Below are 15,267 nucleotides of genomic sequence, written 5' to 3'. Positions count from 1 at the left end.
CACTGTGTATGTGGGCTCTAGCTCCTTTCCAGTAACGGTGTATACAGATCACAATCCCCTTACTTTCCTCCAACGTATATACAACCACAACCAGCGACTAATGCGCTGGGCATTGCTGGTGCAGGATTATGATCTGGTTATCCAACACAAGAAAGGGACTGAGAATCTGGTGGCTGTTCCACTCTCGCACAGCGCATAATGATGCGTTTGTTCTGTGTTTTGTATTGTGTGAATGTAAGGGGGGGGGGATGTTACATCCTGTGAGGCTGTGGGAGTGTGTGGGCATTGTGTTGTCCTCTCCCTCTCCTCCTCCTTCTTTATTGCCCCTCCCCTGTCTCTCTCTGCCCCTGCCTTCTCCTTTTAGGACACACCTGCTGCTCATCTGCCCTCGTTTACCACCAATTACCCTCAGAGGTGAATTTAACCTGGAGGAGAGCAGTGTGGAGGTGGGAGAAGCTTCTGGTGGATTTCCTCTGTGCTGGTCTGTGTGTGAGTCTGGTCTAGGTGTTGAAAAGGCCTGCTGTGTGTGTGTGTGTGTGTGTGTGTGTGTGTGTGTGTGTGCGCGCGCGCGTGACCAGCCCCACTGTGCGTGGCTTGTTGTGAATAGCTCAACTGGGCAGTGGTTTTGCTTAAGTGACGGCGGCCTCCATTTCTTGGTTTGGCCTGCCTGGTTATTGCTAATAGCAGCGTTGCTGTCTTTTTCTGTTGAATCCTTGTTGTTTTCTTAGTTGAAGCGGCCACCATCTTTTTGGGTTGGCCTGTCTAAGTTATCATTAAAGCAGCGTTGCTGTCTCTTTTTGTTGTTACTGCTTATATGATTATTGGGTTAATTAATTATAATAAAGATTTATTTTGTGTTACACTCCTCTGCCTGGCGTCCTTTTCATTTCAACCCGGATCCAACTGTTACTCTCCCCCACTCCCTTCACCTAGTTGTCATGTGGGGACGTAACAAAAGGGCAAACGGGCACTACCATAAAAGGAGATGGGGGTCAGGGTGTGAGCACCCTTGGCCACTGTACTAGTGTATTTCCATTGTGGGGGTGTTTACTGTAGGGGGGAGGAGACCAGAGGTTATAACTGTAACTGTTGTGTGGAGTTCTTTAGATCAGCCTTTAACATAGGACTGCATAGGAATGCAGTGTGCTGATCTCCAGATGCATCTGTAAGAATAATGGGTAATAAAAGGATTGTGTAAAACATGGAAACATCTGAGCATGATCTCTACCAGGACCAAAAGAATCGCAGAGACCGGTGTTGTCTCAACAATGTCCATACCTCTAGTTCATGTTCTCATTCCTAGTATTTGTTTCATGTATTGTAAATAAAACTTTCGTTCACATCTGCTCTTGGGTCCACTTCCGTTCTGGCTTCCAGCAGTACCCATATTCTTCTGTATTTCGTCCTTTGTCTCCCAGGCTGTTGTGTTTTTCACAGTCTCAGTGTCAAGCTTGTGTGTCCTTTTTGACTCTCAGTGTTCATGCTATACTATTTTATTTTGGTAGTCCATGTTCATTATGTTTAGTTTTACTTCCCCCTGTCCTGTTTTGTCAAAATTGTTCCTGCTGTGTTCCCAGCTGTTTGCCAAAGCAAAGGTGCCTTTGTCAAATGGGCTTACGTTTTCTTTTATAGTTCCCTGTTCAATTTTGGGTTGGTTTTTTTTTTTTGTATTATTTCACAATCAGCCTTAACTGAAGGTGGGCCGTTTATTATCTTCTTCCTGCCTCCCAGCATCTGCATGCACACCTTGCATACTCTGACTTAATGCTTTGATCTGAATGGACCAAGTGGATGCTTTCATGGAGCTCAGTGAGGAGATGGAGAGACTGAATTAGGGGTCTATGGACCTAAAGACTGTCAGTTGGTTTGGCAGCCATGGATGCTATCATCAGGAGGGATGATGGTGGTTTCCAATAATTGCCAAAATGTATGCTCATTTAGGTTTCAGCTGGAGAGAGGTTACAAGCCCTAGAGTTGCTTCATTCCTTCAGTAGCTCCTCATCACAACACCCTCTTTCCCAAGAGTCTCTACCCAAGCTGACTGTTTCCCCTCCTCCTGGCCCAGCTCTCTTTCTGGCAAGTCAGAGAGGAGCCTTCCCAGACCTCTCCATCCTCAGCCAGAAAGAAAGATTCTCTCCTTCTACTTTCTCTCCATCACCGCTCGGCTCTCCAGCCTCGCCACTGCCATTCTGCACCCCAGACATCCCGCTGTCTGGCCAGACACATGAGTAAGATCCTTTCTGTTAACACTGTTTTAAAAGATTCAGTATTCGTGACATTCATTCCTGAGCTTAATCAAGCAAAGACAATGATTTGCTCTTGCATCTGCCATTCATGAAGAAGGGTTGTGCAATGTTTCAGAGCCATTTGCAATTAAACAATTCTGCATTTCTGAGAAAACTTAAAATGAAATCGCTCAGGTTATTAAGACTGTGTAATGAAGTGGTGTCAGAGGTTTTTAAGCCAGCTGCTGTTTCCTGTGTTTCCAGCTCAGCCATTACTGATACTAAAGGTTTTATTAATGTTGACCTTAAGGACAAGTGTTTTCTGCCTGCTCTGATATTGAGTCCATGTTTTCTGTTTATAAGCCAACTTTTCAGTTGGGAAAAGTTGAGAGTGCAAATATCCAGTGTTGGGGAGTAACGGAATACATGTACCGCCGTTACGTATTTAAAATACAAAATATGAGTAACTGTATTCCGTTACAGTTACCGTTTAAAAAGGTGGTATTTAGAATACAGTTACTTTGTTGAAATAAATGGATTACACGGCGGTACTTCCCTGTTTCATATTGTCGCGGGTCAGGACTGTTTGAGTTTTGTTTGACAGCTATGTTCTGTTGTTTCAGGCGGCAGCGTTACGGTTGCCATGGTTACAGGGTGACGCTCTCTCTCTCTCTCTCTCTCTCTCTCTCTCTCTCTCTCTCTCTCTGTGTTGTTGTTGTGCTAAGCTAATAGGCAGAATGCTACAGGCATAGCTCTAAAGAATGTAGCATCATAGACAGTGTAGTCCGTGCTGCAGGGAAAATGGACTGTCATACACGTTATGTGTCTGTGAGCGAGGGAGGGAGAAAAAGGAAAAGTACGAGTTGTAATCAAGCAAAAGAAGAGTGCCTGACGAGCCCAGTTGTAAGTAAGCTATTAAGACTCGACTGTAAGCTGTGTTCGTGTTTTCCTCCGAAACAATAAGTTCCGTTGGAGCAGCCTTTCAACGCCTCTCTGTCTCTCGAAAGCAAAGTTGACCCAGAGAACAAAGTAAAGCTATTTTTCGGCTACGAGCCCGACACGGAACCCGACGTATTAGCCAGAGGTCCCTTTACTACGGTTCAGAGCCGCGAACCTTCAGTAACAGTAATAAATCACAGCAATCGTACATTCACGTAGTTGTAAACAGCATGATAATATATTAAGTAATCCAAAGTATTCAGAATACGTTACTCTCATTGAGTAACGTAACGGAATACGTTACAGAATACATTTTGGGGCATGTATTCTGTAATCTGTAATGGAATACATTTTAAAAGTAACCTTCCCAACACTGCAAATATCCCAGGCTGCCCAGACATAACTGTGTTTGTTCTGTGTCATCCAGTGTGTCATCCTGTGTGTTCCGAACCCATTACCACAATTTGTAGCAGGAGTGGGGCCAGTGGAGGATTGCCTGGTCCTCGAGTGTTTAAAAGTAGAGTGGGAGGCAGAGTTCAGTTTTCAGGCCCCTCTTCTATGGAACTAGCTTCCAATTTGGATTTGGGAGACAGACACTATCTCTACTTTTAAGATTAGGCTTCAAACTTTCCTTTTTGCTAAAGCATATAGTTAGGGCTGGACCAGGTGACCCTGAATTCTCCCTTAGTTATGCTGCAGTAGGTGTAGGCTGCCATGATGCATTGACTATTTCTTCTTCAGTCACCTTCTTCACTCACAATGTGTTAATAGACCTCTCTGGATTGAATCAAACATGTTGTTAATCTCTGTCTCTCTTCCACAGCATGTCTTCTATCCTGTCTTCCTTCTTTCTCCCCAACCTATTGTTAATAGGGGGTCATACGATTGTTGAATTTTTCTCTGTATGTATTATTGTAGGGTCTACCTTACAATATTAAGCACCTTGAGGTGACTGTTGTTGTGATTTGGTGCTGTATAAATAAAATTGAATTGTAAATTTAATTGAATTGCTGCAGCCCTCATGTCAGTGGGGGGATCCGGGGGTTTCAAATTCAAATTCAAATTCAAATTTTATTTGTCACGTACACAGTCATACACAGTACGATATGTAGTGAAATGCTTGGACAACTGCTCGTGACCTAAAGAAAACAAAAAAGGAAAAGGCTATGAATAAGATATGAAATAAATATGAAAAATTAAAAAGGGTAAATTTAACTAGGAAGGAATAAAATATAAATTAAGGTTAAAAATGAAATAACTGTACAAAACAAATTAGAATGAAGGGTAAATTTAACTGGGAAAGAATAAGATAAATTATATAAATTAAAGTTGAAAATAAAATAACTGTACAACAAAATACACAATACACAATATAGAACTATATAAGAATGTATGAAGAAATATTAATAAATATATACACAATAACAGCAGCTCTACAAGTATTAACTGGAAGTGAAGAATGTAGTGACCAGTGTTGTGCAATCCACATTATGTCTTGTGCAGTGCAAATATGCTTAAAGTGATTTAAGTGATGAAGTGAAAACAATGTCCAGAAAGTCCAGTGTGTGTGTAAGAACCATATGTGTGGGTCAGTACTGTGTGGTGGTGTGATTGAGAGACAGTATCGCCTGTGGGAAGAAGCTCCTCCTCAGTCTCTCTGTGTTGGTCTTCAGGGAGCGGAATCGCTTTCCTGACCTCAGCAGAGAGAACAGTCTGTTGTTGGGATGGCTGAGGTCCTTCACGATCTTCCTGGCCTTGGTCCAGCACCGCCTGCTGTAGATTGAGTGCAGGTCAGGAAGCTCGGAGCGGATGGTGCGCTCAGCTGACCGCACAACCCTCTGTAGAGCTCGTCTGTCCTGCATGGTGCTGTTCCCGAACCAGGTTAAGATGTTTCCCGTCAGGATGCTCTCTATGTTGCACGAGTAAAAGTTCCTGAGCACCTTGGAGGGCAGTTGGAAGTCTCTCAAGCGTCTGAGGTGGTAGAGACGCTGACGGGCCTTTTTCACCACGGTGTTGATGTGACAGGACCATGACAGGTCCTGCGTGATGTGAACTCCGAGGTAATTGAAGCTGTCCACTCTCTCCACTGGGCACTCGTTGATGACAGGGGTCTGGTAGTTCCTCTCCTGCTTAGTGCTGAAGTCCACTATCAGCTCCTTTGTCTTACTGACGTTTAGAAGGAGGTTGTTCCTCTGGCACCAGTTCTCCAGATTCCTAATCTCCTTCAGGTAGGCCGTCTCGTTGTTATCAGAGATCAGGCCCACCACGACGGTGTCGTCAGCAAACTTGATGATGGTGGTGGAGCTGGTAGTGGCCACACAGTCATATGTGTACAAAGAGTACAGCAGGGGGCTCAGAACACACCCCTGGGGGGCTCCAGTGCTGAGAGTGGTGGAGGCTGAGACATGTCCGCCCATCCTTACTGCCTGTGGTCTGCCAGTTAGGAAGTTGGAGATCCACTGACACATAGATGAGCTGAGTCCCAGATGCTCCAGCTTGGTGGTGAGTGTGGAGGGAATTATGGTATTAAATGCAGAGCTGTAGTCTATGAAGAGCATTTTAACATAATTCCCCCTTCTAGTGTCCAAGTGAGTGAGTGATGTGTGGAGGAGATGAGAGATGGCATCGTCTGTGGAACGATTTGGACGGTAAGCGGACTGTAGTGGGTCCAGTGTGTCTAATAGTGAAGAAATGATGAAGTCTCTGACCAGGCGTTCAAAGCACTTCATCACTACTGAGGTGAGGGCTACAGGGCGATAGTCATTGAGAGAAGCAGGGTGGGGTTTCTTCGGGACAGGAACAATGATGGACTCTTTGAAGCATGTGGGGATCACCGACTGAGATAAAGAGATGTTGAATATCTCAGTGAACACAGGAGCTAGCTGGTATGCGCAGTCTCTGAGGATACGACCTGGGATGCCGTCTGGTCCTGCTGCTTTCCTGGTGTTCACTCTCTTGAAGGCTCTCCTTACTTCATGCTCGGAGATGACGAGCACGTTTCCGGTGCTGGCAGTATCTTCCTGTCTGCAGCCGTTAGCGCCGCTAGCACTAGCATTGTTGGAGTCCTTAGCTGCAGCCTCGAAGCGAGCATAGAAAGTGTTCAGCTCGTCTGCCAGAGTCACGGCCGCGTTCGTCATACCGGTTGTTGGTGCTTTAGTCAAGTCAAGTCAAGTCAAGTCAAGTCAACTTTATTTGTCAATTCTGCCACATGTAGAGGACATACACAGAATAGAAATTGCGTTACTCTCAAACCCTAGTGATTAGAAAAATGCAAATAAAATAATTAAAGAGTAAAAATTTAAATAAATACAATACAATTTTACGTATAACAAAAAAAAAAAGCTATGCAATATACAATATACAATATTCAAGTAAGAAGGCATAGTGGTGCAAAATAGGCAAATAGTGCAAATGGAGATTTAGTAGTGTACGGTAAGAGATAGTGTAACAACAAAGTCTTATGAGGTAATGGCAGTCCAATGCTCCACAAAGTGACTGGAGCAGGCCAGTGAGTGCGTCAGAGAGTGAGTGTGTGTGTGTGTGTGTGTGTGTGTGTGTGTGTGTGTGTGTGTGTGTGTGTGTGTGTGTGTGTGTGACAGAGTTCAGTGAGACCGTGGTGGAGAAGAGGGGAGAGGGGGGCAGAATCGGGAGGGAGTTTAGCTTCCTGACAGCCTGATGGATGAAGCTGTCCTTCAGTCTGCTGGTCCTGGCCTGGAGACTCCGCAGTCTCCTCCCTGACGGCAGCAGCTTGAAGAAGCTTTGCATTGGGTGCGTGGGATCAGCCGCTATGCAAAGGGCTTTTTTAGTGAGACGGGTGCTGTAAATGTCCTGGAGGGAGGGGAGAGAGACACCAATGATCCTCTCTGCAGCTCTCACTATGCGTTGGAGGGTTCTATGGCAGGACGCATTGCAGGCTCCAAACCACACAGTGATGCAGCTCGACAGTCCTTAGTCCCCGCCACAGGCTCCTAGAGTCTCTCTGTTGGAGTTGTGACTCTAGTTTCCTCCCGTAGCGCTGCTTCGCCTCTTTCACCGCCCTCCGCACGTAATATGACGCGGCTTTGTACGGGTCCATGTCCCCCGTCGTGAGTTTCTCTGTGAATTTCACATTCTTCTGGCAACGTGCTAGGTGCTTGCTCAGATTTGAAGTTTTTTTCTCTAGAAAGTTTCCTTCCCATGCAGAGTGTACGGCAGACACTAATGTTTTTGTCACTTTTTACAGAATCAAACTCAAATAATGTCAGTACTTCCAAGCTTTAAATGCTGCATAGTCGTACTCTCTCCTGCACTCCATGTTATCCATTGTTGATCTGCACACTTCTTTTGTTGCCAAGGACGTCGCACACTCGTACGTCATTGTCATTCGACATTCTCACAAACAAAATCACAGTTTAGTAACGCAGCGTGCTTACAGGAAAGTATCAGTAATCTAATGACTTTTTTGCAATAGTAATCCCTTATTTTACTCGTTACTTGAAAAAAGTACTGCCCATCTCTGACAGTTACCTGCAATGCCATTTTCTGACTAACAGATGGCACTCTTACAAATACCAAATCTCATTTGACTGCAGTTTGTATCAGAGGAGTTCTTGTGTCCAGTCACAGGTATCAGTGACAGTGAGAGATGTGAGTAACTCATGATTCATAAAAATAAGGTGCCATTTGGTCTGCATAGCATAATAAACATGTATATTTGCTTATTTTTCAAAGGAAAGGTCCATGTGATTTCTGTTATCATTTACTGTATTTTTCTTTATTGTTCTGGATGAGGCATTGATTAAACTGAATGCCAACAATTTACTGCATTTTTATTATAAGAATATGGACTAACAGTGTATATTTACATTATGCTCACATGGCTGTACATTGTGCTTCTGGCATGCCAGAATGTCCCTTATTTGACAGTTAAAAAGTTGGCAACCTTACCCCACACACATTGCCAACTTCAGACTTCCCGAACAATTCTTTGCTTTAGGCTTTAAAGTGAAACTCTCAGCACAGACTATAAACCTTGTCTGATCTCCTGCATTTCTCACCTGAAAATCTACCACGTGAAAATTCCTGTCCAAAACCTTTTTCCCCATTCTGGTCTTCTTAGGCACCAAATGCCAATAATCACACCCATATGTCAAAGGGTAATCATCAGCCAACACGGTGGTTTCCACAGCAGGTTTCAGTTTTTGTTTATATAAGTAGTGTTACTTCATTATTAATTAATCATGTTGTGATTTTGTATCTCTTCCTGAAAGTTTTGTGTCTCTTTATGGTTATTTTGTGTGTTTCGTGGTCATTGTGCACCTACTATGGTGCACAATGACCACGTTTGGACTGATTTTGCATCAGTGTGTAATTTGCATTTCATTGTAGATGGTTTGTCTAATATTGGCCCTCCCTGTGGCAGTTTTGTTTATCTTTGTTTAGTTTTTCCCTTTGTTTGGTTGGGGTTTTTTTGTTTGTTTGTTTGTTTTTCTGTTTGAACCTTTTAATCATTATTTGAATGACTTATCAACAACAGTGTTGAGAGGTTCAGGACTTGAGCCACCAACTCGTTTGGTCCCTTGGTTAGGTTAGCGTCTGAAGAAAAGTATAAAAACTCTGCACTCACCCTGTGTTTGGTGTATAACAGCCATAATCACATCAGAATTGGTATGCCTCTTCTCCCTCTCTCCACATGTTTTTCTTCTGTGCGATCTTTCTTCAGAATGGGAGGAGCTCATGTGGCTCAGTTCCAAACTTGATGGCAATACCTGGAGGTTGCTCAACTGCTTCCTAGAATTATATTCTTCATTCATTGTTTTTTTTTTTTACATTCAGATTGCTGTTCTTTATCTGACTCTCTAGATTTGAGGATAGCTTTTTGTACCTTCTTCTGGGCCAACTGTTGATTTGAATGGATGTACATGCTGATGTTTGATAAAAATGGAACAACAGTGAGTATGAATGTTTCTGTCAGTTACCAAGCATGACAACACTGCTCTGCATGCAGATGGGTTACGTTTTCAGTATGAGTATGAATGAGCTAAATGTCAGCATTAGTCATCCAAGTTTACAGGCCTTAATTAAAATTTAGGTTTGCATTGTGGTTTTCTCCAGAAAACTTTCACTGAAATGATTAAAAATCAAGAGTTTTAAAGGCACCACCACATGTGGCTGCAGTGTATATTATTGAAAACGGACAACAGAAATCAGTGTTAAGTGTTACATGTTGATATTTATGGTACCTGGGGCTGCAGGAGTGGCAGCTTGTAGGAAGAGAAACTTGACGATGATGACGACATTGATGAAGATATCCATCGTAACCCAGTCAGGCCAGTAATAAGGAATCTGGTTTGGGAATCAGGAAGTGGCATCGCATCTAGTTTCCGAGACGACACATGGGCCTTCGCTATTGTCTGTTGTTTGCCATCGAATTTACATACCAGTACCACTGTCAATGAGTCCACCACACCCTGCTGCTCACTTCACACACACAGCTGCCCATGTGTCATTCACAAAGGCACCATTCAACATCGAAGTTAGAACAATGGACACTGCAGACTGATCAAACTTCCATACAGCTGTTAAGAAGTTCATTTACAGGTTCTGCTATACTAACAACCTGCTATGCTATGCTTACGAACCATGCCTTTTTTTTCCTGTTTATTTGTATAAAAACTCTCAAGTCTCTGACTTCTGCTTTAAATATACAACCGCAGGTGTCTGCATTGGACATTTCTGTTCTCGAGTTAGTTGTCCCTCTATTACCACAGGGCTTTAGGGGACCGGTTTAGCCGGTTATGTGGGATTTCAGCAGAACAGGAATATCAAGGGAGAACTTGCCCAGGCCTCTCTGTTTCTGCTCCTCAAGGGGACGACCGCCCTGACCGGTTTTCTGGGGTGGAGAGAAGAGATAGAGGCAGAGTGTGAAGAGGAGGAGGGTGTATGTGGGGCGTTCTCCTTCAACTCATTCTATTCTCATTCTTTTCTTTATCACACTTGGTCTCCCGCCGCCTGCATTTCACTACGTCCAGCTGTGGAAAAGAAGCGTTGGCTAAGGTAGAAGCGGCTGAGAGAGAGGCAGTCACTGGCTGTTTTGGTAAGTGGGAATTGATTTGGCTCTGAGTTGTTGCCTGAGGACGAGGATAGACTTGCTGACAAGTGAGCAGCTTTGGCAGGGATTGAGCCAACACAGAGAACAGGAAACAATCATGACCTTACTTTGGGGGCAATTACACATTTACTTCACATTGTGTTACACAATGTATTCATTTACAACCCATAAATATAAATAAATACAAAGGCACAGGGTTCTTTCATAAGGACACCTCTAGGGTTTATTTTAGGAGTTCAGAGAAAAGATATGTATTTAGAAGCTTTGTGGTCTTGAATTAAAATGTCTCTGTAATCATTCAGAATTAGTTCAATCTAAGTATATGGTCTTATTACATGCACGGTTAAAGCTAGCTTAGCAAGCAGAAACCCTGCCTGCTCTTATTTGTTTCGAACAGCATCAGCTGACATTGTGCGACAGCAGTGACTGAGGACTGAACCACAAAACTTCCTGTCTCTCTCACACACACACACACAGCTCACCTCTGGTTTTGAACAGAAAATGTCCTGTGCTGATGGGAGGTGTTTTTAATCCCTGTGTTAAAGCTGCAGTAGTGAAATGTGCCTCCAGTGTGCTCTTTATCTCTCTCTTAAGGTGTGTGCCATCTAGAACTACGTGTTTGCACATAACGTGCTAATACTTCTGTCAACAGTCAGAAACGTGTGATGCAGTTAGCTCGTCAGAGCTAGTAGCCTGGAAATTCAGTGTAATTTCATAAATAATAATTTGTGTGTGTGTGTGTGTGTTTACATGCATGCGTAGGTGTGTGCATGTAGGGGTGTGTGTGTGTGTGTGTGTGTATGTGTAAGAGTGAATAATGATCTACCGATAGCAGAGCAGGAACATAAAAGCAGACAGGTCTTTTCTTGCTCTGCTGAGGTGATGTGAACAGCCAGTTGCCTAACATATCCTGACACGTTGAGAGAGCCGAATCCACGCCGATCAAAATGCTAAATCACAGTATTTGTGCTGTTAGCGATCATGTCTATGCATCTGCATAAATATGCAAACTTGTATGATTCATGTTAAATCTTTTCACACTCACTGTGCCAGTAAAATGCAGTGAGGTAAATTGTGGTATGAAAAATGGGTTTGATAATAGGGTTTTTGTTAAGGTCCCAGGTCTAAGGCTAGGGTTTTTGTATTATTAAATGAATAAGCAGAGGGAGAGCCGAATGTCTGCTGGACAACAGAGTCCTTTAAATGCATCCGTTTTAAATCATCAGACAACCGAGGAAAGCAAACCAAATTTTTACAAGGAACTGGAAGAAGATACCAACAGACTCTTCATCAAATCAAGGATAACCAAACCGACGTATTTGTTTTTGTTTTAATGCTTTAAGATCTTAGACTCAAGCTAAAGGTTTGATTTTTGTTTGTTTGTTTTTTAATGTAAATGGATTTTGATCTATGTCACTTGCCATGACTGCTTTCTTTGTTTCTTGGTTGCCAAGACTCAGGAGAACTTCTTTTTGAAAGAAAATGTCATATTTAAATAGCCGATGGAGTTTGAATTGGGGTCATTGCTAATGATGCCCTAGGCCTCAAGGAACTGTGCTATACTGGAAATAAAAAGATTATATGAAAATGTTGGGATATGCAGATTGATGGCAAAAGGAAATTTGTTTTTAAACTTAGTTTGCAGCATGTCAGCTTTGAATTCCATCAAAAATATCAGGAAACTTTTTTGAAAGGACAGACGAGATAGCCACCTAGACAAGTATGTATAGGTAGCTATCTCTTCTGTCCTTTCAAGTTTAAGTCTGACTTTTGTTTCAGCCAAAAGATGAGCATCTCATTTTGTCAGTTAATAGCTTTCATTCCATTTATGTGGTCAAAGGGGCAAATATTCTATAAAAAGATGTGTACATTTACCTAACCCTAACCCTATGATAGACAGGTTAGTGGTGACCTGAGTAAATTTACTACAAAGTAAATTTACATAGTCAGGCTTTCTTATCTGACATTCATAACATGACTTGACAAAGCCTAAAACTCTAGTCAGAGGTAACGGGTATTGCAGTCATAGTTGTTGGTTTCACTGTTCAGCTTTTTGCTTCAGGCACTGTCACATCAAAAAGAGCTTCTGCACAACATGATCCCTATAAGTGCTGCCTACGCCAATCAGATGGTAATTAAATGATGATAAAAAGAACAAACATAATAGTTAATTGCAACACTTTGACAAATAAGAAAGTAATGTTGCAGCGATGTGTTTATCTTGGGATTTAGAGCACAGAGCAATAAAAAACTGTAAACTTTTTAACGCTGCATATTTATTTCCAATGTGGTTGTTGTACATTAGACCTCTGCAACTTTAAAATCATTTATATATTTTATGCATCACCAACAGACTGCATACAAACTCCTGTATGCAGCTGTAACATTACAGCTGAGCTTCATTTACCTCATTTTAATCAGGTACGGCTTATCAAGTTGCATTTTTAAAAAGTGCTCCTACAGCAGGGAATCTATAACTAAATCAAACTTCAGACATGCTGCACAAAAAAATAATTAATTAAAACATGGCAGTTCCAGACAATTTTAAACTGAAACTTAGAACATAACCAGCTTTTGACCAGTTCATGCGTTCAGCATTAGAAACCAGGGTGATTTAGCCAGGTAAAAAAGGAACCAGCTTTGATGATACAGAAAACTTGACTTTAACCCAGCAAATCTAAGAAGTTGAGCCCATTTCCACCTACTTGGCTCAGCTCGACTTGGTTTTTAAAGTGGTGGCACCTGGTACAAGGTACTTTTTGAGTACCTATTCAGCTCCAAATAGTCGGAGACCATCCGAAAAAGTCACATCCACAGACTGCATGCCACCAATTGGCAGTGACTTCACTCAGTGAGTCATGAGAGCGATTCCTTCACAAAAATCAAGACCGCCATTTTTAGGCAAGGAAATGACGGAAATAGCCGTACAAAAAGCAACGTTCATACTCTGATTAATGCATTAGAGAGCAACTTGGGGTTAGTATCTTCCCCAAGGACACTTGGCATGCAGACTGGGGGAGCCAGGAATTGAACCACTAACATTTCGATCAGTAGATGACCTGCTCCCGATCTACAGCCACCATAGCCACGCACTAAAGCATACACAAACTGCTTTATTATGTTTCATACTCTTAATAGGAGCATCATGTACAAAAATCAATACTACGTTATATTAAAGAAGACTTAAAATAGGTAACTGAGATCACAATCTAATTTAATACATAATCGACATCTGTTTTTGTACTAAAGACATCGATTCTTGCTGGCCATTAAAAAAATGCTCTTCAAACACAGAGGCTATGACCCACCACCCGAGTAACTTTTCTTGGTCAGTTTTTTTTTTCAGAACCTTTTACAATGACCTCCCTATCATGTTTCATAAAAAGCTAAATATCTAGCTAAGCTAACTTTTGTAACCTATCACAAAAATATAACCAGAGATAACCAGTGCTAACATCTAATAATTCACATACTGTTCATAATATAAAGTGAATGTGTAAGGTAAGAAATCTCTGAGTTCATGTGTTGGGGAAATTACTTGGTAGTTTTATAAACTACGAAATTCTTCACACAAAAGTTAATCTACAGCTACTCCAGAGAAGTCTAGTATGCTAATGCTACTAATGCTAAAATTACATTGCACCATGAAAATTTAAATGAAATGAAGCCATGGGGCAGAGTTGTTGAAGCTATGTTAGGAAAATTGGTGACAATCAGTGAGCAGCAATATGGCAGAAAGAGTTTTCTGGGGTCTATGATATTTGCAGATGGCATTGTGATCTGTGGTGAGAGCAGAGTCTGGAGAGGTGTTGATTTGCAATAGAAGCGCAGGAGTGAGAGTGAAAGGGAACGTTTATAAGACACTGCTGAGTCATGCTCTGATGTATGGTTTAGAGACGCTGGCACTGACAAAAGAAAAATAGGAAGCAGAGCTGGATGCAGCAGACTTGAAGGTTTTTTAAGGTTTTCATGTGGTAGTAACCAGGATGGACAGTACTAGAAACGAGTATATCAGAGGGACAGCTCAGGCTGAATGGCTTCATATACGAGTTTATTCATTAAGTGTCCAAGCCCACCTATGTTTGATCCACTCATAGAAAGCACCACTAACACTGGATACCAGCAGCTAACAGTGGAAAAGCAGTGCTTACCAAGAGAAGGTCCTAAACAACAAATATCAGTATCACTGTCACGGAACAGAAGTGAGCTTCAATGACTCCTTTCACAAAGTTTTACAGCTTCCTGAAGACTAAATAGATGTGGACACATACTGACAGCTGAGGTAAACAGTGGACTGACAGCATACACTTACTACAGATAAACCCTCAAAGGCCAAGTGTATATATTACCATGCGCCTTCACAATAGTCATGATAAAAGAAAAAGGGTATGGCTCTGATTAAAGGAGGGTCAAATACACCACCCCAAAACTGTTATAGTGTGAGTAGTGTGACACTATGTCAAAGTATGTCGCACTAGTGTCACACTATAGTGTGAGTAGTTAAGTATACATAAAAATGGAGGCATACGTATTTGAACTACATTAATAATAGGTCTTTGATTACTCAGTAAACTCAACAGACAAATTCAACGTATTCATTGGCATAGCTATGTAGGTTTATGACCTTCCCTACTCTTTTCCAATCATGGAATATATTTTTGTGTAGTCTCTCTGTCATTGAGGTCATACTTCTTTAGTTTGGTGCATTTCAGGAACCAGAACTGAACCAAGACGAAATGGTATAATGTCTACAAAAACCTAATGATGAAGAATTAAGTTCCCCAAAAAAGCAATATGTATTAGTATCACTTGTTGTTTACAAAGTATTTACAGTGGTAAAACTGTAAGTTATTGCAAGTACATGAGCACTCAAAAGTTTCATGGCTGTTTTTCATATACTAGAAACACATACTGCAGAACTAAATCCCATGCCTCGCAGGACCGGTTGAACTAGTTTTAATCAGACCTGAAATAAGTAAGAATTTGCTCCCACATGTGAATAACAACAAAGTG

The 15,267-nt window shown here is 41.9% G+C and overlaps 1 protein-coding gene across 6 annotated transcripts in view; it reads left to right on the top strand.

The window, feature by feature from the left end:
* The first annotated feature begins 428 nt into the window (after nucleotides 1-428).
* rbbp8l (retinoblastoma binding protein 8-like) overlaps nucleotides 429-15,267 on the top strand; it is a 32,769-nt gene continuing 17,930 nt past the window's right edge. For 3 of the 6 annotated variants that reach the window (XM_026154368.1, XM_026154367.1, XM_026154365.1), the window contains exon 1: nucleotides 10,109-10,239. The gene's annotated coding sequence lies outside the window, so the exon portion shown is untranslated. Of the gene's footprint in view, nucleotides 447-10,108; nucleotides 10,240-15,267 lie in introns of those variants that run through there. The other 3 variants (XM_026154370.1, XM_026154369.1, XM_026154366.1) reach the window with 2 other exon arrangements.

This window comes from Astatotilapia calliptera, chromosome 20, assembly GCF_900246225.1.
Source record: "Astatotilapia calliptera chromosome 20, fAstCal1.2, whole genome shotgun sequence".
NCBI lineage: Eukaryota > Metazoa > Chordata > Actinopteri > Cichliformes > Cichlidae > Astatotilapia > Astatotilapia calliptera.
The sequence above is the reverse complement of the archived record's forward strand: the minus strand, read 5'-3'. Positions and strand labels throughout refer to the sequence as shown.